The 12,488-nt window shown below is 45.2% G+C and overlaps 1 protein-coding gene across 1 annotated transcript in view; it reads left to right on the top strand.

The window, feature by feature from the left end:
- Window positions 1-12,488, top strand: part of LOC141085294 (B-cell receptor CD22-like) — a 72,561-nt gene that overhangs the window by 20,201 nt on the left and 39,872 nt on the right. The window contains exon 2 of the mRNA XM_073570573.1: window positions 4,356-4,421. The gene's annotated coding sequence lies outside the window, so the exon portion shown is untranslated. The remainder of the gene's footprint in view (window positions 1-4,355; window positions 4,422-12,488) is intronic.

Below are 12,488 nucleotides of genomic sequence, written 5' to 3'. Positions count from 1 at the left end.
CCATAATATGCAAATAAAAGGAAAAAAAAACAGACAATGAGATTTTCTGGATTTTTTTTCTCAGTTTGTCTCCCATAGTTGAGGTCTACCTATGAAGTAAATTACAGACGCCTCTCATCTTTTTAAGTGGTGGAACTTGCACTATTGCTGACTGACTAAATACTTTTTTGCCCCACTGTACATACTACATATATACTACATGCATGCAACACACATACATACTACATACATACTACATATATACTACATGCATACTACATATATACCACATGCATGCAACATGCATATATACAACATATATACTACATGCATGCAACATGCATACTACATGTATACTACATGTATACTATATGCATGCAACATACATACATACTACATATATACCACATATATACTACATGCATACTACATATATACCATATGCATGCAACATACATACAGTGGGGAAAAAAAGTATTTAGTCAGTCAGCAATAGTGCAAGTTCCACCACTTAAAAAGATGAGAGGCGTCTGTAATTTACATCATAGGTAGACCTCAACTATGGGAGACAAACTGAGAAAAAAAAATCCAGAAAATCACATTGTCTGGTTTTTTTTCATTTTATTTGCATATTATGGTGGAAAATAAGTATTTGGTCAGAAACAAAATTTCATCTCAATACTTTGTGATATATCCTTTGTTGGCAATGACAGAGGTCAAACATTTTCTGTAAGTCTTCACAAGGTTGCCACACACTGTTGTTGGTATGTTGGCCCATTCCTCCATGCAGATCTCCTCTAGAGCAGTGATGTTTTTGGCTTTTCGCTTGGCAACACGGACTTTCAACTCCCTCCAAAGGTTTTCTATAGGGTTGAGATCTGGAGACTGGCTAGGCCACTCCAGGACCTTGAAATGCTTCTTACGAAGCCACTCCTTCGTTGCCCTGGCGGTGTGCTTTGGATCATTGTCATGTTGAAAGACCCAGCCACGTTTCATCTTCAATGCCCTTGCTGATGGAAGGAGGTTTGCACTCAAAATCTCACGATACATGGCCCCATTCATTCTTTCATGTACCCGGATCAGTCGTCCTGGCCCCTTTGCAGAGAAACAGCCCCAAAGCATGATGTTTCCACCACCATGCTTTACAGTAGGTATGGTGTTTGATGGATGCAACTCAGTATTCTTTTTCCCCCAAACACGACAAGTTGTGTTTCTACCAAACAGTTCCAGTTTGGTTTCATCAGACCATAGGACATTCTTCCAAAACTCCTCTGGATCATCCAAATGCTCTCTAGCAAACTTCAGACGGGCCCGGACATGTACAGGCTTAAGCAGTGGGACACGTCTGGCACTGCAGGATCTGAGTCCATGGTGGCGTAGTGTGTTACTTATGGTAGGCGTTATTACATTGGTCCCAGCTCTCTGCAGTTCATTCACTAGGTCCCCCCGCGTGGTTCTGGGATTTTTGCTCACCGTTCTTGTGATCATTCTGACCCCACGGGGTGGTATTTTGCGTGGAGCACCAGATCGAGGGAGATTATCAGTGGTCTTGTATGTCTTCCATTTTCTAATTATTGCTCCCACAGTTGATTTCTTCACTCCAAGCTGGTTGGCTATTGCAGATTCAGTCTTCCCAACCTGGTGCAGGGCTACAATTTTGTTTCTGGTGTCCTTTGACAGCTCTTTGGTCTTCACCATAGTGGAGTTTGGAGTCAGACTGTTTGAGGGTGTGCACAGGTGTCTTTTTATACTGATAACAAGTTTAAACAGGTGCCATTACTACAGGTAATGAGTGGAGGAAAGAAGAGACTCTAAAAGAAGAAGTTACAGGTCTGTGAGAGCCAGAAATCTTGATTGCTTGTTTCTGACCAAATACTTATTTTCCACCATAATATGCAAATAAAATGAAAAAAAAACAGACAATGTGATTCTCTGGATTTTTTTTTCTCAGTTTGTCTCCCATAGTTGAGGTCTACCTATGATGTAAATTACAGACGCCTCTCATCTTTTTAAGTGGTGGAACTTGCACTATTGCTGACTGACTAAATACTTTTTTCCCCCACTGTATATACAACATATATACTACATGCATGCAACATGCATACTACATATATACTACATGCATGCAACATACATATATACTACATATATACTACATGCAACATACATACTACATACATACTACATATATACCACATGCATGCAACATGCATACTACATATATACTACATATATACTACATGCATGCAACATACATACTACATATATACCACATGCATCATAATAGTTTCATGGAAAATAACCCCATTTACATTAGTTAGACAATTGTACAACTATGAAATACCATAGAGAATGGGTACGTAAATGGACATAATAGGACTATCGCAAAGATATATATGAAATATATGAAGAGAAAAAAAACCCGAAAAAAAGTCCAATGCAAAAATTTGTCCAAAAATACAAAGATAATTTTATTGAAATAAATCCAAGGTACAGGAAACAGTGAGATAAGAGTCAATAATGACCATAAAAAGCACATGGGCAGAAAATGGGGCTCACCAAAGGTGTATAGACACAGGGATAATTGTGATTACAGCAATAAACAATACAAAATGTAAGAATCCTACATCATCCCTTAGTAATGCAAACAACCAGTCATGATATACTGTATATTGAGGCACATAGGTATCATTACCCCCCCGTGGTGGAACCTGCCACCACACATACTATACACTAAACATGTGAACATGCAAGATAAATTTGCTACATAGTATTACCTCAGGCTGGTCAATAGTGAAGGTCCTGTCCGGGTGTACCCCCCCAACGCACGTTTCGGCCGAATGGCCTTTATCAAGGGGTGAAAAAACATAGGAAGTAGTGAATATTTAAAATATGGAGCCACCAATGAAATTGTGAGAACTACACACCTGACCTGGTAGACCAATGATATGGTATATCAGATCACCCTCCCAGGAAGTGACATATGTTACCATAGAGATAGAGAGTAACTAACTCCTTATGGACAAAGGAATGTATCTAACACTCCCGATCATAATAAAATCCTAATGTTCCATATTGCTAGAAAGAGTGATCAAAAAATGCCCCCCACACATGATGTAACAGATAGCACTGCATAACCGCTCATATACGCCTCAAGTAACTAAGGCTGCATCCTCGAGCGAAGCATTCAAGAGTCCGCCCCTAGTAACGCTAGCATGACAACAACGCCGCCCCTCATAACGTCAAATGACCGGCGCCGCATACAGAGGCTGACAAAAGTTCCGCCCCTAATAACGTCATGTAACTATGGTATCAATGGGCAGTAACTTCAAGTGGAGATATATCGCACTATTTACCCCATAGCGCGTCTCGTCCGCCCACCGTGACGCAGGCGTCGCCGCGGCAACCCAGACGCGAGACGGCGTCGGCATCACATGGTGGTTTTTGTTCTGTGGATATGGACTTCAGATCCAAAGACAAGGCCTGGCTCGGCCAAATTGATCAGGTATTTGGAACAGGTGGGACTGAGTCCCAGCCATTAATGGATTAAAGCTTCGATAGCCAGGTCCTAGAGATTGAAAGGTTACTGGTGAAACGGACGAAAATATGGTGGAATAGGGCCTTCCTGGAGAAGTATGTTTCATCATAGATGATTCCTAGAGGACTCAGGGTCCGGGTGACCCCATCCTTTCCAGATGATGATAAGGAGTTCATCAGTCGCTGGGAGGAAGCATGTGGTAGTTGCTCTGCTTCTTTGATACAGTTATTAATTGAACATAATTCAAAAGATATTGCAGATCTTGATAAAATCATAGATGACTTGGAAAGCAAATTTAAGGCTGCCTGTCCATCTGATAAAATGACGGGTTATGAATCCCGAATCGAGAAGAATCTGGATGCCTGCGTTAGCAAGATTCATAAGACACAATCTGCTAAATTACAAAGGGACAGCAAAGATTTTGCAAGTGGGAATGTTTATTTCTGGGGAAAGTATAATACCCGTACTCCCAAGATGCAGGAGGCACCTTCAGTGAGTTCTCTTTCCTCTGTAAGTGACTCGTCTGATTGGTCCACCACATCTATGACAACAAGGTCTGGGCCTAGACCTAAAAGAGTGAGAGATGTGAACTTTCATCCCTACAAAAGGATGCAATTCAAATCACCTGAACGTAAGAGAAACAATCATAAGGTAATTAATCTAAGTTCCTATCAGCTAACTGACTCTGACTTGTCATTATTGAGTAGGGGGCTAACATTTTCTCCGAAATCTAATTTTAATACATTTGTGGCAATCAAGGACCTGCATTTGTTTGCTAGGTCCTTGATTTTTAAGAAACATTTTTTTGATTCTCACTTGCTAAATTTATTCCCTACAGAAGAGGAGCAACTAGCACTTCAAGACCTTGAGGACTTATCTACAGAACATGTTCTTGGTGAGGGAGGTAAGATCCCCCCATCTATCCGTATTAAATCTAGGAAATTCCCCCCTCTTACAACTTATACAGCTGTTGATTTGTTTGTGCAGGTGGTAACTAGAGATTTTTTGGACATTCCAAAGGGGGTGGGTAGAGACAACCTCAGTTGTGAGGAACGTAAGAGATTGGACGTCCTGAAGGGGCTTCCTGATATTGTTTTGAAGCCAGCAGATAAAGGGGGAAATATTGTCATATGGCCTAAGTCCCTCTATGAACAGGAGGCACTTAGGCAGTTGAATGACAAGGCTTGCTATAAGCGTTTAACATTCCATCCCCTTTTGTCATTTACATCACAATTAACGAAAATTTTGAATTTGGCTGCTCAGAATTGTGTGATTGCTAAAGATCTAGCTTTGGCCCTTCAGGCACAGGAACCAACTATCTCTACACTATATTTGTTACCGAAGGTACACAAGAATCTCGAGGCCCCTCCAGGACGACCAATTATTTCCGGTACTGGTAACTTTTTGGAAAGGGTTACTCGCTGGATAGATTCAAAATTACAACCTTTGGTTGAGAGTTTACCATCATTTATCCTGGATACAGGGGAGTTCCTTAAACGGATAGATGGTCTTCATGTGAGTCAAGACATGATGCTGGTGACAGGTGATGCTGAATCCCTGTACACCAGCATCAAACATACAGATGGGTTGGCAGCTACCCGATACTTTCTTAATATGTCAAATTTGCCAGGTAATATAAGTTCCTTAATTCTTGAGTTACTTGAGTTTTCCCTGACACACAATTTTTTCACCTTTATGGGGTCCTTCTACCTACAGCTCCAGGGTACCGCTGTAGGGGCTTCTTTTTGCCCCCACTTATGCTAATTTATTCCTGGGTCTGTGGGAGAGGGACCTCCCCCTGTCAGATCAGTGTCTGTCGATGGACCGCATCCTTTTTGGGTGCGGTACATCGACGACATTTTTCTGATCTGGCAGGGGAATTCTTCGCAACTTTGTGATTTTATGATGGGCATAAACTCAAATGGTAAAAATATTCATATTACATATAACTGTGATGCAAATAAGATCAGTTTCCTGGATGTCACAGTATGAAGGGATGTGGATAATAACTTGCAAACCAGCATTTTCAGGAAGGAGACATCCTCCAACATGCTGTTGCATGCTACCTCTGCACATCCCAAACATGTGATTAATTCTGTTCTGATAGGGCAGTTCCTGCGGTTGCGTAGGATCTGTTCTACCGAGCAGGAGTTTGAATTACAGGCAAGGGATCTTGCTGATAGGTTTCGGGAGAGAGGTTACAGTGGGCGAGCGAATAAAAGAGCATTTAATCGTGCTAAATGGTCTACACGTCATTCTCTACTATACAAGAAAAAAGAGATAAAAGTAGACAACAAAACAAGATTTATAACTAATTATAATGCGCAATTTGCTCGTATGAAAGGTTGTCTCAAACGGGCTTGGCCTATTCTTCAGACCGATCCTGTTCTAAATCAGTTCCTTCCACCATTGCCCAGTATCTCCATTAGACGATCAAGAAACCTTCGGGAACATCTTGGGAAATTTCTCACACAGCAATGCCATAAAGTGAGACTTGGGACTAGAGTTGAGCGACTTTTGCTTTTTTAGGGTCGCGTTTCGTTTCGTGAAACCCGACTTTTCCAAAAGTCGGGTCGAGCAAGATCGTCCGATTATAGGGAAAAGTCGGGGTCGTCCCGAAACACGAAACCCAATGTAAGTCAATGGGGAATAAAAGTCGGCAGTGAGAGGAGGACAGGAAACACACCTACAGTGCCCATTTGAATGCCAAAAGCATCAATTCTTCTTACTTAAGCTTGTCAACCTTAATTAACTTCATAATACAAGTTACGCACTGAAAAATGGGGGTTATTTGGCTAAATTTGTGGGGGGGGGGAGGGCTGGCTGCAGGTTTTCATGTGCCCTGGGCGAAAGAGCGCCCCTTTAACACATACCACAACTCATCATGCTCCGATACGGCAGAGAAATAGCGGTATAGTACAATGAAAAATACCTCACTTTTTACATCTCATGACGAGGCCCATCTATTTCTCCATACAAAATCATTGGTCCCATATAATGTTTGAAACAGTATATGATGAGCTCCACATAATGCTACAGTATATGTTGGTCCCCATGGATGAAGCTCCACTGTCTTATGGGCCCAAATAATGCTCCAAACATAATGGGCCCCATTTCTAATGCTCTAGTGTATAATGGGCCCTGTAAATGCTGCTCCAGTGTCTGATGTCCACCTTTGGAATGTTCCAGTGTATGGTGGGCCCCATCTATCATTCTCCAGAGTATAGTGCTCCCCAAAAATTGCTGTCCCAACATAGAAAACAATCAAATAAGTCTCCTCGCTATGGAATCCCTGTACTTGTCTGGACAGGTGCTGTAGCTTGCTTAACAGCTCGCCAGCCGTTCTCACGCCCAGTATGGATTGCACGTGATTGCACAAAGGTTAGAAAGGGTACCGTATCCCTGGATAACATGTATGGATAGCGTACACATTCAAAATATATGTCTATACAGCATGAGGCAGGCTCAGACGGTGTTAGGCCCAGTATGGATTGCATGTCATTGCACAAAGGTTAGAAGGGGTACCGTATCCCCGGATAACATGTATGGATAGCGTACACATTCAAAATATATGTCTATACAGCATGAGGCAGGCTCAGACGGTGTTAGGCCCAGTATGGATTGCACGTCATTGCACAAAGGTTAGAAAGGGTACCGTATCCCCGGATAACATGTATGGATAGCGTACACATTCAAAATATATGTCTATACAGCATGAGGCAGGCTCAGACGGTGTTAGGCCCAGTATGGATTGCACGTCATTGCACAAAGGTTAGAAAGGGTACCGTATCCCTGGATAACATGTATGGATAGCGTACACATTCAAAATATATGTCTATACAGCATGAGGCAGGCTCAGACGGTGTTAGGCCCAGTATGGATTGCATGTCATTGCACAAAGGTTAGAAGGGGTACCGTATCCCCGGATAACATGTATGGATAGCGTACACATTCAAAATATATGTCTATACAGCATGAGGCAGGCTCAGATGGTGTTAGGCCCAGTATGGATTGCACGTCATTGCACAAAGGTTAGAAAGGGTACCGTATCCCTGGATAACATGTATGGATAGCGTACACATTCAAAATATATGTCTATACAGCATGAGGCAGGCTCAGACGGTGTTAGGCCCAGTATGGATTGCACGTCATTGCACAAAGGTTAGAAGGGGTACCGTATCCCCGGATAACATGTATGGATAGCGTACACATTCAAAATATATGTCTATACAGCATGAGGCAGGCTCAGACGGTGTTAGGCCCAGTATGGATTGCACGTCATTGCACAAAGGTTAGAAGGGGTACCGTATCCCCGGATAACATGTATGGATAGCGTACACATTCAAAACATATGTCTATACAGCATGAGGCAGGCTCAGACGGTGTTAGGCCCAGTATGGATTGCACGTCATTGCACAAAGGTTAGAAGGGGTACCGTATCCCCGGATAACATGTATGGATAGCGTACACATTCAAAATATATGTCTATACAGCATGAGGCAGGCTCAGACGGTGTTAGGCCCAGTATGGATTGCACGTCATTGCACAAAGGTTAGAAAGGGTACCGTATCCCTGGATAACATGTATGGATAGCGTACACATTCAAAATATATGTCTATACAGCATGAGGCAGGCTCAGACGGTGTTAGGCCCAGTATGGATTGCACGTCATTGCACAAAGGTTAGAAAGGGTACCGTATCCCCGGATAACATGTATGGATAGCGTACACATTCAAAATATATGTCTATACAGCATGAGGCAGGCTCAGACGGTGTTAGGCCCAGTATGGATTGCACGTCATTGCACAAAGGTTATAAGGGGTACCGTATCCCCGGATAACATGTATGGATAGCGTACACATTCAAAATATATGTCTATACAGCATGAGGCAGGCTCAGACGGTGTTAGGCCCAGTATGGATTGCACGTCATTGCACAAAGGTTAGAAAGGGTACCGTATCCCCGGATAACATGTATGGATAGCGTACACATTCAAAATATATGTCTATACAGCATGAGGCAGGCTCAGACGGTGTTAGGCCCAGTATGGATTGCACGTCATTGCACAAAGGTTAGAAAGGGTACCGTATCCCTGGATAACATGTATGGATAGCGTACACATTCAAAATATATGTCTATACAGCATGAGGCAGGCTCAGACGGTGTTAGGCCCAGTATGGATTGCACGTCATTGCACAAAGGTTAGAAGGGGTACCGTATCCCCGGATAACATGTATGGATAGCGTACACATTCAAAATATATGTCTATACAGCATGAGGCAGGCTCAGACGGTGTTAGGCCCAGTATGGATTGCACGTCATTGCACAAAGGTTAGAAAGGGTACCGTATCCCCGGATAACATGTATGGATAGCGTACACATTCAAAATATATGTCTATACAGCATGAGGCAGGCTCAGACGGTGTTAGGCCCAGTATGGATTGCATGTCATTGCACAAAGGTTAGAAGGGGTACCGTATCCCCGGATAACATGTATGGATAGCGTACACATTCAAAATATATGTCTATACAGCATGAGGCAGGCTCAGATGGTGTTAGGCCCAGTATGGATTGCACGTCATTGCACAAAGGTTAGAAAGGGTACCGTATCCCTGGATAACATGTATGGATAGCGTACACATTCAAAATATATGTCTATACAGCATGAGGGAGGCTCAGACGGTGTTAGGCCCAGTATGGATTGCACGTCATTGCACAAAGGTTAGAAGGGGTACCGTATCCCCGGATAACATGTATGGATAGTGTACACATTCAAAATATATGTCTATACAGCATGAGGCAGGCTCAGACGGTGTTAGGCCCAGTATGGATTGCACGTCATTGCACAAAGGTTAGAAGGGGTACCGTATCCCCGGATAACATGTATGGATAGCATACACATTCAAAATATATGTCTATACATCAGGAGGCAGGCTCAGACGGTGTCAGGCACAGTATGGATTTGACGGCCCAGATTACACAGCGGAGGAGCAGGGAGAGGTAAAGATTGCAAATGCTGGGGCCCTGGCCAAGCAAGGGGGGCACACTCGTGGGCGTCGGTACTGGCACTGGGCCCCTCATAGTACAGCGGTGTGTCTGACGGCGGGTGTGCACCACCACCGTCAGAGACACTTGATTGCACTATGAGGGACCCTGTGCCAGTGCCCGCGCCCAAGAGTCGGCCTACCCACCTGTCCAGGGCAACGGCACTCGCACGGTGTCGTGCGCTAGGTGGTGACCCCGGCCATGGGGGGGGAGGCAGCACAGTTAGGGAGTTTTAGAAAGTGGCATATGTTGATGTTGGACATTCAACTGATGCAAAAGGCGAAATAGGTGAAGTACCAGGAAGAGGTGGACCAAAGCAAGCCATTTTTCTGTCACCCTATGTGTCATCAGGGGAAGGTGGGACAAAATCCTTGGAAACCCATGCGTGGTTCATTTTAATGAAGGTTAGATCATCCACATTTTGGGTAGACAGACGGGTCCTTTTTTCTGTCAGGATTGATCCAGCTGCACTGAAGACTCTTTCCGATAGCACACTTGCAGCTGGGCAAGCGAGCTCCTGTAAGGCATATTGGGCCAATTCAGGCCAGGTGTCCAGTTTAGCGGCCCAATAGTCAAAGGGGAATGACCTGTGTGGGAGAACATCGATATGGGAGGAAAAGTAGTTTGTAACCATAGTTGACAACTGCTGTCTCCTGTCACTTTCCATCGATGCAGTATTACCAGTTGTGTGAGCGGTATTTGAAAAATCAGTCCACAACATTGTCATGAAACCCCTGTCTCCAACGCCACTTCTGCTGTGTGCACCACGAACACCTCTGCCAAGCTGCCCCCGGCCCGTACGGCTCGTGTGAGAACCATCACCGCTGCTGTGTGCTGGGAATGCCTCAAGCAACCGATTTACCAGAGTTGCTTGTTTATTAGCCAATATTAGGTCAAGGTTCTCCTGTGGCATGATGTTTTGTAATTTGCCTTTATAGCGTGGATCCAGGATGCTGGCCAACCAGTAGTCGTCATCGTTCATCATTTTGGCAATGCGGGGGTCCCTTTTTAGGATCCGCAAGGCATAATCTGACATGTGGGCCAATGTTCCCGGTGTCAATGATGCACTGCGAGTGCTGGGTGGAGGAGCACTTTCTGGCAAATCCACATCCCTCCAGTCACGCACAAACCCTGTACCAGACCTTGCCACGCCAACATTTTCACTTGCCCCACGAGATGCATCCTCCTCCCCTAAGTAATCATCCCCATCATCCTCCTCCTCCTCCTCTTCTTCCTCCACCTCGTCCAGGAGAGGTCCCTGAGCAGACAATGGCTGAATGTCATCAAGGATTCCCTCCTCCTCTTCCTCCTCATCAACATTGGCTGCAGACGCCTGCTCCTTAAGGTGCGTCAAAGTTTGCATGAGCAGACGCATAAGTGGGATGCTCATGCTTAGGATGGCGTCTTCTGCGCTTACCAGCCGTGTGCATTCCTCAAAACACTGAAGGACTTTACAAAGGTCTTTTAGCTTCGACCACTGCACACCTATCAACTCCATGTCTGCTCTCAAAGTGCCTGGCCGTGTATCCTCTCACAAATGCATTATGGCCTGCCTCTGCTCGCACAGCCGCTCCACCATGTGCAGGGTGGAGTTCCACCTTGTTGCAATGTCGATAATGAGGCGGTGGTTGGGAAGGTGGAGCAATCGCTGCAGCTTCTGCATACGAACGGAGTGTACAGGCGACCGGCGGATGTGCGCGCACAGTCTTCGCACCTTCTGGAGCAGGGCTGTTAACTCCGGATAATTTTTGAGGAAGCACTGCACCACCAGGTTCAAGTTGTGAGCCAAGCAAGGTATGTGGCTGAGTTTTGAAAGGGCTATGGCTGCCACAAAATTACGGCCGTTATCACTAACTACCTTGCCTGCCTCAAGATGTACACTGCCCAGCCATGACTCAGTTTGTCGCTTCAAGTACTCGGCCAGCACCTCGGCGGTGTGTCTGTCGCCCAAACACATCATCTGCAACACAGCCTGCTGACGCTTTCCACTAGCTGCTCGATAGGGGGACACATCGTGTGCAACAGTGGCAGCTGCAGATGGAGTGCTCGTACGACTGCGCTCTGTGGACGAGCTGTCGCTTCTGGAGGAGGAGGAGGAGGAGGAGGGTCGAACGCCTACAGCCAACTGTTTCCTAGACCGTGGGCTAGGCAGCACTGTCCCACCACCGCTGTCCCCTGTGGACCCTGCATCCACCACATTAACCCAGTGCGCAGTGATGGACACGTAACGGCCCTGGCCATGCCGACTGGACCATGCATCAGTTGTGAGGTGCACCTTTCCGCTCACTGACTGCTTGAGTGCATGGACAATGCGGTCTTTCACATGATGGTGGAGGGCTGGGATGGCTTTGCGAGAGAAGAAGTGGCGACTGGGTAGGTCATAGCGTGGTACTGCATAGGCCATGAGTTCGCGGAAAGCTGTGCTTTCCACCAACCGAAAGGGCATCATCTCAAACGAGATTAGTTTGGCAATGTGGGCGTTCAAACCCAGTGTACGCGGATGAGAGACTGAGTACTTTCTTGACCTACTCATAGTGTCTGGGAGGGTGAGCTGGACTTGAGAGCTGCATATGGTGGAAGTAGCGGTGGACAGGGCGGACTGAGAGAGGGTTGATGATGGTGATGGAGTTGGTGTTCTTTCTGATGGCCTAGAATCAGTCTTTCGTTGATATAACAGTGGGATTCCCTGACTGCTGTGGCCTTGCAACGACACCTCAACATTTGCTGCTGTGCTAACCGGTGTGCTTACAGTGGGGGAAACAATGTAGCGTTGCTGACTACCTTCGTTGTGATCAGTTGCACATGTGGCACTTGAGGTTTGGTGTTGTGTCCACGCTTGCAAGTGCATGCTGGTTAAATGTCTAAGCATGCAACTGGTATTCAAATTTTTCAGATTTTTCCCTCGGCTAAAGGTCTTTGCGCACTT

Source organism: Dendrobates tinctorius, unplaced genomic scaffold (assembly GCF_039654945.1).
Source record: "Dendrobates tinctorius isolate UK_male_01 unplaced genomic scaffold, ASM3965494v1 ptg000028l, whole genome shotgun sequence".
Classification (NCBI taxonomy): domain Eukaryota; kingdom Metazoa; phylum Chordata; class Amphibia; order Anura; family Dendrobatidae; genus Dendrobates; species Dendrobates tinctorius.
The sequence above is the reverse complement of the archived record's forward strand: the minus strand, read 5'-3'. Positions and strand labels throughout refer to the sequence as shown.